This window comes from Engraulis encrasicolus, chromosome 24 (genome assembly GCF_034702125.1).
Source record: "Engraulis encrasicolus isolate BLACKSEA-1 chromosome 24, IST_EnEncr_1.0, whole genome shotgun sequence".
Classification (NCBI taxonomy): Eukaryota; Metazoa; Chordata; class Actinopteri; order Clupeiformes; family Engraulidae; genus Engraulis; species Engraulis encrasicolus.
Genome location: NC_085880.1, coordinates 19,155,493 through 19,166,748, shown reverse-complemented (window position 1 = coordinate 19,166,748; position 11,256 = coordinate 19,155,493).

Sequence of the window (11,256 nt, the reverse complement as noted above, 5' to 3'; positions counted from 1 at the left end):
TGGCTCAGAGGGACCGAGCTGCAAGCGGATTGGCTCAGAGGGGCCGAGCTGGTTCCTGAAGGCTGAGCACAGATGACGCTCAGGCATCTCTCTCCTGCCCCTCCCCCCTCCTCCCCCTCCTCCCCCCTCTGCTCAATCACTCCCCCCTCCCTCTCCCTCTCCCTCCCCCCCTATCTCACATGCTCATTCACACACATGCTCATCCTGTCTGTGTGCCACATCAGTGTGTGTGTGTGTGTGTGTGTGTGTGTGTGTGTGTGTGTGTGTGTGTGTGTGTGTGTGTGTGTGTGTGTGTGTGTGTGTGTGTGTCTATGTGCGTGTGTGTGTGTGGGTAGGGGAGTGGTTCATGGAACTGCACGTGGTGTTACAGTGCCATTCAGAGTGCCGGCGGCTCGTTTTACGCCGGTGATGCGCAGAGAAGCACGTACGGCATGCTACTCTCAGGCACCTCCCCCATATGAAACCCACCCCCCCCCCACACACACACACACACACACACATGCTGAGAGAGGAGGAGTTAAACTGGGATGGGGGGGTTCTAGAGGCAGCGGGGCTATGTCGCATTATCCCCTCTCTACACACACACACACACACACACATGCACACACATATAATACACACACACACACACATACGCACGCACGCACATGCACACGCACACGCACATGCACACTCCCCTGCGGCGAAGGGCATTACCCCAGAAATGTGAGCAGGCTGGTTAAAGGAGGGAAACTGCTGAGTAACAGCCAAACCCACCTCCTCTCTTCTGCGGAAAAAGGAAGGACAGTAGGACGTACAGTCATAAAAGGACATGGAGAATGAGGAAGAGAGATTCACATAGATGGAGAGAGAGAGAGAGAGAGAGAGAGAGAGAGAGAGAGAGAGAGAGAGACTGAGATACAAAGAGAGAGAGAGAGAATGAGATACGAAGAGACAGACAGAGATACAAAGATGGAGAGAGAGTGAGAGAGAGAGAGAGAGAAAGAAACAGGAAATGTATCATCTGACTCTCTGACTCAGTAGTACTGTACTGTACTGAGTGGACCCCTCTGATAGTAACTTCGAGGAAATGACCCTTTGGAGTGTCTGAGGCAATTTTGACATGGAATTTCATAGCAGGAGGAAAGAACAACTGACATGGCATGGGGCGTACGTGTGTCCTGTCACCTACAGTTAATCCACACACCACCCTCACCCTCACCCTCACTGCCACAGCCACCACCACAGCAGCTAGAGAGGGCTACAGAACACTCACAGCTTGGAGGAAATGATGTCATGGGAGGGAGGCAGTGGCACACTTCTCTGACAGACGCAAATGTGCGCATGGTCGTCTCTCTGACATGTGATTGTAAACATTTACACTTGTACGTGAGTGAGCGTCTCTACGTACACAGTACATTTCACAGTGTTTATCCAACCCTTCCAGACTCAGGAACCAATATTCTCTCCAAACTCCAAGTGTTGAAATAACACTCCTTCCACTCCTGAAGAGTTGAATTTAACACTGGAAAACACATTGTGTATAGGCCTACCTTCTGTCATCAGGGTGTGTGTGAGAGTGAGAGGGAGAGAGACAGACAGACAGAGAGAGAGAGAGAGAGAATAAGAGAGAAGGGGAGGGTGAGAGGAAATAAGAGAGACGGAGAGAGAGAGAGAGAGAGGCAAAGATGTATTCCTTCTGCCATCAGGGTGTGAATGACGGCCGCACAGTAAATCAAAAAGCAATAATTCAACATTTCAGGCGTAGTATTTAACACTGGTATAGTTGGTCTTTCAGAATAGTATATTTAACACGGGTATAGTTGGTCTTTCTCTCTGGGTGTTGAATTAACACTGCAAGATGTACTGTGCTGCTGTACAGTGGTAGCTGCCACTGACGCCAGTGTGCTCTTTCTCCATTCATCGCAAGCACATGCCACATGGTGACAATGATGACACAACAACGCATGTACGGGCTGGGCATGTCACACACACACGCGCGCACACATGTGCACGCACGAACACACACGCTCTAACACCTTTATTCACCTGTGTTGACACACACACACACCCTCACACCTACACACACTCACAAGCACAAACGCACATGCATGCTCGTGCAGCAGCTTTGGTAAAGTGGAGTAGGGGAAAGTTATTAATACATACACTGCAACAACTCTGAATGCTATAAAAACATATATTTTTTTCAGTATATCTACATGCTGTGTCATGTAGTATTATTTACTTTTTATTAGAATACCATGAAAAAGTCGATTTATTTCCATAATTCCATCAATAATGTTACATTTTCATGGATTGTAAATTCATGGCCCAGTTTTTTTAAACTATTCTAATCATTAAATTGTTTATTTTTACACATTTTGGTCTTCCAGCTCAAAAAAAAACATGAATTGGGGAATTCACATCATTAGAATATTGTAATAAAATCACAATTTTCTTCATCAAAATTTCAGTTGAACTTTGGTACTTTCTACACAACATGCAATGTTCAATACTTGGTTAGGACTCTCTCTGTCTTAATATTATTAATAATAACGGCCATGATGCGTTTAACATTGAAGTCAATGGCAGAAACAGTGCATGGGAGTAATGGAAGGCCAGATATCCTTGATGCTTTGCCGTCAGCTGTTTTTGTATAGCTGACCTGGTGTCCCACACTTCACTCTTCAATATACCCTGTAGATTTCCATGCCACGCTTTGGCGCTAACTCACCAGTTTAATTCTAAATAACCAGAAATGAAACCCCATTGAAAATGAATGGGGTTTTATTTCTGTTGAGTTAGAATTAAACTGGTGAGTTAACACCAAAACGTGGCATGGAAATCTACAGGGTATATTGAAGAGTGAAGTGTGGGGCACCAGGTCAACAAACAAGAACAGCTGACAGCAAAGCATCAAGGATATCTGGGCTTCCATAACTCCCATGCACTGTTTTTGCCATTGACTTCAATGTTAAACGCATCATGGCCATTATGAAGACAGAGAATGTCCTAACCAAGTATTGACCATTGCATGTTATGTAGAAAGTACCAAATTTCAACTGATTTAATGTGACCCGAATTTTGATGAAGAAAAATGTGATTTTATAACAATATTCTAATAATGCGAATTCCCCAATTCATGGATTTTTTGAGCTGGAAGGCCAACGTATATAAAAAGAAAAAAAAATAATGATTGGAATAGTTAAAAAACTGGGCCATGAATCTACAATCCATGACAGTTTAACAGTATTGATGGAATTATGGAAATAAATCAACTTTTTCATGGTATTCTAATAAAAAGGCCTGGAGCTGTATATACAGTAACACTAATCCTTCTCTGTTAGCATTGAAATGGTAAAGCATAATAAGGAAATAGCATTATGTGTCTCTCAGCATACCACAGTACTGACGTGGTCACCACATTGTTTCCATCAAACACAATGGACAACGTCAGAAGAGACGCACTGTGGACGAATGAGCAGTCAGATCTCTCATCTCATCGCTAGCGTGTCACAACAATCAGCTGACTGTTTTTAAAGGTCTTGAGACATTTTGTTTCAACATAATATTGTATTCTCTGTAAATCCCCATTGGCAGTCCCCATTTCCCCCATTTTTTCTTGTTCCCTTTGGTATTGTCACATAAAAATGGGGCTATAAATAAAAATTAATTATTATAATTTATTCTCTCACCCCGGGCCCATGTGATGAGCAAGTGAACCATGAACATCACCTCACAGCAAACATGGAGACATGTTTTTCAGATAGCAACTGTATACTAATAAAGTCCATAACAACCATGTGAACTTGTTGGTATTTTGTCTTCATTAAGATTATAATTTCCCCTTGTCCAGGAAGTAGGAAAGGTAAAACACACTTTGCAATTGTCTAAACAATGAGTCAGGGTTAGAGAGACATTTGGGGATTTTAATGTAACATTATATGACGTAGGAAATCAGTAAGCTGTATGGTGTCAGTGACTCACAGCATAGGAATGAATTACGTTACTGTCGGATGACATTCTCCCCGTGTGCATTTATCAACACAAATGACAGTTTAGGAAAATATTACTGTTCCTACAAGTTTAGTCCAACAAATTAACTATGGGCCTACATCTTGTGGGACCCAAAAAAATGGAATGCTATACATTCAAAAAAATAGTTTTTTTCAAAAGTATTTCTCAGAGGCTAATTTAATAACCCAATATACATTTTCAACATTTTCAATGTTTGAATAAGTGTTCTATTTTTATTTTTATGCAAGTAGTACACACATTCTAAATTTATCCTCATTAATTGTACCAATTTAATCAAATCAGCTGAGCTACTAAGCGAGTTCAGCGAGAGGATGTCTTCTTGGCCCGCTTTCAAAGAAGCAGCGTGATGCCGAGCAGAGCAGAGCTGAGCAGAGGTGTGCACCCATGCAAACACTATAGCCCATTATAGGCCTCTCTCTCACACACACTCCGTGCTAAAAGTAGCCCCTTTTAAACATGCAAGTCATGACTCCACATGTCCCATCACACACACACACACACACACACACACACACACACACATGCAAGTCATCCCTCCACACGACCCATCACACACACACACACACACACACACACACACACACACACACACACACACACACACACACACACACACACACACACACACACACACACACACACACACACACACACACACACACACACACACACGCACTCACACACAGATCTCATTACCAGTCCACTACTAGAGCTTAACGTTTACATACGTGTGGAAGCAACTTAACATCCTCCTCGTCGCCGCTCTCCATAGCTGAAGACTGTGCAGCCACTTCAACCCCAAGCAGATTAGGTAATCCCAAAGTCAGTCAAGTTATCTTTTCCAGATTGGATTCCTTAGGGATTTAAATTACGAGTGTGCTTACGTAATGGAACCGTGACCAGGACATCATACTTGTACAGTTGGTTCTTGGATCTTTTCTTTCTCTTTCTCTCTCTCTCTCTCTCTCTCTCTCTCTCTCTCTCTCTCTCTCTCTCTCTCTCTTGTGTCTTGAGAAGTCTTTCTTCTGCTGGCGCCTTGTGATATTGTCTGAATGAAAGCTCTTATTGTTAGTCAACAACAAAAAGGTTGCAGAATGCTACTGAAGAAACATTCTTTTTTTCTCCCCTTTCAACCCAATGACATAACAATTCAACATGTCAGAATAAACAATGTACTTCTCATTCATGCACAGCAGTCTGGCTCCCGTACGCATACAGACAGAAGAAGGCGAATGCTACTGAGGAAGTTGAATTAGGCCACTGTGCATTATACAGCAGCTGGACAGGTGAATAGGATAAGGTATTAGTCACTGGGTAATGCGTTGCAAAAGGATAAAAATAGATAGCAGGTCATTAGCCTATTCACTATAAAGACAGGTACAGTAAAGGCACATTTCAGACCAGTGGTGTGCACAGACATTTTGAGGGGCAGGTGCTCGAGGGGGGTGCGTGGGGCATATGGAGCTTCCGGGTTCACGCTGCCTTCCTCTGTGCATGTGTGTAGTTATGTTGCATCGCCTGTGTGCATGCACTGTACTGTTTCTGCAGTTATGCCATTCAAGAGCACTGGACAGTACTTACTGCACACAGTGCAGCCACTGTGTATGTGTGCATGTACGTGTGTATATACGCATAGCTGTGTGTGAGAATTTATGTAGGACACTGTATGTGTGTGTGTGTGTGTGTGTGTGTGTGTGTGTGTGTGTGTGTGTGTGTGTGTGTGTGTGTGTGTGTGTGTGTGTGTGTGTGTGCATGTGTATACATATATATGTGTGACTGTGTGTGCGTACGCATGTACGTGCATGCATGCGTGTGTGTGTGTGTGTGTGCGTGCGTGCGTGTGTGCGAGTACATGCATGTACACGTATGTGTAAGAGTGTGCATCTGTGATGCATACGTGCCACCACACAGCAGCTCCACTCATCATGTGCCCTCCCCAGCCCCTCCCCTCCCCTCCTCTCCCCTCCTCTCCCCTCCCCAGCCCCACCCTCCTATAGCTGAGCTGATCTCCTGCACGCAGCACATCCACATACCTGGAGGATAGAGAGAGAGAGAGAGAGAGAGAGAGAGAGAGAGAGAGAGAGAGAGAGAGAGAGAGAGAGAGAGAGAAGGGGAGGGTGAGATGAATGGGTGGATATAGAAGAGAGAGAGAGAGACAGAAGAAGATAGAATGAGAGAGAAAAAACGAGACAGAGAGGGAGAGATGGAGAGAGAGAGAGTTCTCCAATGAAAGAATGTTCTTGGTCTCTTTTACTCTCTGATGACCTAAACAAGTCATGTGGCAACATATGTGTGTGTGTGTGTGTGTGTGTGTGTGTGTGTGTGTGTGTGTGTGTGTGTGTGTGTGTGTGTGTGTGTGTGTGTGTGTGTGTGTGTGTGTGTGTGTGTGTGTGTGTGCACGCAAACAGAAACTGAAGGAAGAAAGGTGAGTGTCCAGAGACAGACATTGTCTTCCAAAGAGCCAGTGCCAGTATAGGTTGCTGCGAGGACAGCGCGGATTAGGATGAGTAAACGTTTCCCTCCTCTTCCTCCTTCTCATCCTCCTCCTCCTCCTCCTCCCTCTCCCCTCCTCCTGTCTCTCTCTTATCTGCTTTCTCCTCCTCCTCCTCCTCCACCACCTCCTCTTCCTCCACCACCTCCTCCTCCTCTCTCTCCCCCTCTTCTTTCTTCTGTCTCTCTCTTATTTTCTTTCTCCTCCTCCTCCACTATCACCTCCTCCTCCTACTCCTCCTCCTTAGAAGGCAGGACATACGGGTGACCTGTCCTGTGGGTGTGGGTCAAAGACGTCCAAAAAGAAATTGTCCTTCAGTGTAACGGACACTTTTGCTTATACTGTAAATGCAATAGATATATTTTATTGGCTTGGCTTTCATGCATTCACTTGAAAAAAGAAAGAAAGAAAATCATGTTTTTCACAGTTACAGTAAGCAAAAGTATCCGTTAGCACTGAAGGACAATTTCATGTTGGACGTCTTTGACCTGTGTGTGGTGGTGGTGGAGCTGGCTAGGGACACGTCCCTGTCACAACTGGTCCAGTTTATAGTCCTCCCCTCCGCTCCTCTCCTCTCCTTAATCCCTCCTTGGCAAACGTGCCACTTTACCTCCACCTCCACCTCCACCTCCTCTCCTCCTCTTCTTCTACACAACCACCACAACCTTCTCCACCTCCACCTCCTCTCACCTCCGCAGGTAGGATATACGGGTGACTTGTCTTGCAGGTGTGTGGTGGTGGTGGTGGAGGTGGCTAGGGACACGTCCCTGTCACAACTGGCCCAGTTTATAGTCCTCCTCTCCTCTCCTCTCCTCTCCCCGCTCCTCTTAAGGGTAATCCCTACTTGGCTAACGTGCCGCTCCAGAGTGCTGAGGAAGCAGGGCAGGCCAGGGGAGACTGGGACAGGGCAGGCCAGGGGAGACTGGGACAGGGCAGGCCACGCCAGGGCTTGGGGCACGCCCTCTCTGGGGCATGGCCTCCTTGGTGGCCAGGGCAACTGTCATTGAAGGTACACTAAAACATTGTAAGCAGGACTGTATTAAGACACTGTGGTGCACCCGGGCACTACACCTCACACAGGTGACCCCTTTGTGAACAATATTTGTAAAGTTTGTGTCATGTGGTGCCCCCCAACTGGCTGTAATTGGTCGGTGCCCCCCCTGGGCACTGTGCCATTGGCCCTTATGAATAATTTGTCCCTGATTGCAAGCCAGTTAAATGTAAAAAAGTTGCCCTGCTGCTTTAAGTTTGTAAATAGCCTTGGCTATTCACTGAAGAATAAACTGATGAGGCAAGTTAAAAAATTTTTTAGGTGTTTTAGTAGTGTCCTAAAAAGGGCTCTTTGTGTGTTGTGATGTGGAGCTACTCTAAACTAGCCTAGAAATCTAGACGCCCCTAGCGACCGCAAATTGAATTTGCTCCCGGGGGCAGTCTAGCGGACCCCGGTCGTTTTGGGAGGCTGAAAGTTATCCGATGACAGGGCCAATCAAATCGCGAGGGGGGCCGGGCTACCAAGTAAACAGGAAACTTTCTAAGAAGAAGCATGGTGTCCGTCCGTGCTACGTACAGCACGAAAGTGTTTACTTAATTTAAAAAGCCTGGATGATAATACATTTCGTGGCTGACATGGATTGATGTAATAATAAACCATGAACTTATCGGACACAAATAGATCTCAACACATTACCATTTGATCATTCAATGTTTTAAACTAGCTCGGTAAGCTAAGTTGAGCATTTTACAGAACCAGATAGTCACACGCTATTATCAGACCACTACTGTAGGTGTAGAATGAAGTTGCTGCCCCAATTTCTAATAAGACACGTGCCATTAAAAACGAGACATTTGGGAGCTTTGAAAGTCTTTGAGTAGCTTACTAAATAGATGGGAATGACACCGAGTCTACCAAGCTAGTGGCTAGCTAACCTGTCGTCAACAACACAGAGCTAGGTATCCAGGTTAGGGTTAGGGTTAGAAACAAAAAACTAGGGTTAGAAACAAAAAACTAACATCAAAAAGATAACTAGCTCCCTTATATGGCGGTGGGATCGATAGTCTGGCTAGTGGGAGCGAGCTGACCGGGGAGCGTCCTGCGTTGAGAGCGACAATCAGGGAAAGTTATGGGTATACAGCTAGCTAGCTAACGCCGAACATGCCATGTTGACAACAATCATAAATATAACCATTTAACAAGCCCCAAATTGCTCGACATTTCGCTGATTGATCAAGGAGGGCCATGTGGTTGAAAACGAGGCATTTTTGAACTGTATAAGTGAAAACACGATTTATTAGGAAACTTTTTGTGGCTGTGGTCATCACACGAATTCACTGCTACGACGGCTGGAAGTTGCCGCTTCACCTACAAAGAGGCCCTCGCTAGTGGCTAGCTAACCGGTCGTCAATAGCAGAGCTAGGTATCCAGCCTTGTATTATATGCCTGCCCCAAATTCTAATAAGATCCATGTCATTAAAAACGAGACATTTGGGAGCTTTGAAAGTCTGTAAATCGCTTACTAAATAGATGGGAATGACACCTAGTCTACCGAGCTAGCGGCTAGCCATGTATTAGTTATGGGTATACAGCTAGCTAGCTAACACCGAACATGCCATGTTGACAACAATCATAAATATAACCATTTAACAAGCCCCAAATTGCTCGACATTTCGCTGATTGATCAAGGAGGGCCATGTGGTTGAAAACGATGCATTTTTGAACTGTATAAGTGAAAACACGATTTATTAGGAAACTTGTTTGTGGCTGTGGTCATCACACGCATTCACTGCTACGACGGCTCGAAGTTGCCGCTTCACCTACAAAGGGGCGTGTACGTTGTGAAAGACAGCTGTGACGTTACACAGAAGTGTGTGGGGATTGGTTGTTTGCCATCCAATTGCGTGACGTTGAGTGCTGAAGCAACCGTTTATCCCGCCCACACTGCTGCCCAGCCCTCCTAGACCCTGGTACAGCTTTTTGCTGTACGGGTCTGGCTGCGCTAGGCTAACTGTAAACTAGACAAGTGGCTAAATTTAGGACTTGTGGATCAATGTGGCCTACATAGGCAGATACAGCCGTTACACATGACCAAGCCCAAATTAGGGACACAGGACAATTCACTGGCGTAACGCAAGTATTTCAGGTCCACCCTGCAAGCTACCAAGACTGGGCCCCCGAACGAAAAAGAGAGCCTTATATCATGTGGAGGGGCCCTTTTCTTCAAGTCAGGGGCCCATGTGGCCCCCCACTTCGTATGGGCCCCCTGCCTCGCGGGGGCTGCGGGGGTATACTTGACGCCCCTGGGACATTTCAAATCAAAAGGTCTATACCAGAAGCTTTTAAAAGACTTTGTGGGAGGGACAGTTTATACACAGAGTGCTAATATCTGCTTGCAGAGTAAATTTATTCCTGAAAGCTTGTGAATATTTTGTTAGGTCCAAGATCATCAAATGCTTAATCCATGTATGGAACAACTGGCATCATATATCCTACAAAAACAGGCAACATGTGATGCACTATTGTAATATTGTAATTAATGAATTACTATGGTATGTTACTTAACGTTATGTGTTGGATGTCTGTTTTTTGGGCTTTTTAGTGCTTAATTTGACACAGGATAGTGACAGAGGGACAGGAAATGGGAGGGGAGAGAGAAACGGGAAAGGGCTGGCAAATGACCCGGGCTAGAATCGAACCCAGGTTGCCGGTGGAGTAAGCTAGTGCCCCACCGTTAGACCACGGTAGGGCGTGATTCTTGAAAGATAAAATGATGTTTTTAAGGATGCTATGAGGTCGCTGTTGAGGGCGATGTGGAACACGATGTACAGCTTGACATTGGCACTCAGTGTTAAGCCCTGACTGCTACAAGGAGGTCAGAGGAGTGTAACATCCTGAGAAGTGGTGTGTGTGTGTGTGTGTGTGTGTGTGTGTGTGTGTGTGTGTGTGTGTGTGTGTGTGTGCGTGCGTGCGTGCGTGTAGGTGTGTGCGCATGCGTGGGTATGTGTGTGTGTGTGTGTGTGTGCATGTATGTGTAAGTAAGTGTGTGTGTGTGTGCATGTGTGTGTGTGTGCAATGTGCATGCATGAGGCTGTGTCCATGGGGCCCAGTCCGGAGGTCTGCCGCCTGTGTGTGTCTCTGTGCGATTGCATCAGGGGTGCACGCCGCGCTGCACGGGGTTCTGATGAATAGTCTATAACATTCCATTCCGGCCAACTCCCCCCTCTCCACGCTCTCAATGCCCGGGCCCCAGGCAGGCACGCCATTCCTTCAGTGCACTCGTGCAAACCTGGACTCCCTCTCTCTCCCGCTCTCCCTCTCACACACCCCCTTCTGAACACACAATCTCTTTCTCTCTCTCTCTTTCTTTCTATCTCTGTCTCTCTCTCCCATACACACACTCCATGTCACACACACCCCTTTCTGCACAACTTTAGACACACACATAAACACACACACACACACACACGCACGAACACAAACACAAAAACACACACGCACACGCACACACACACCATGTCTCCATGCCTTCAAATCATCTGAGTCACACACCTGATCAGACAAAGGCAGCATTGATGCCCGGTTAGGACACCAGGACCGGGGCAGAGGTGTTCAGTGAAAGACACCTCTGTGACGACCCAGAAGTGGTAATCATATTTTAGGCCTCGACTGAGTCAACCTTCCCTGCAAATTTGAGACAGCAATATCTCTAAAACGGAACACATTTGGACCATAAGGCTTAGTCAGGAGGTGTTTT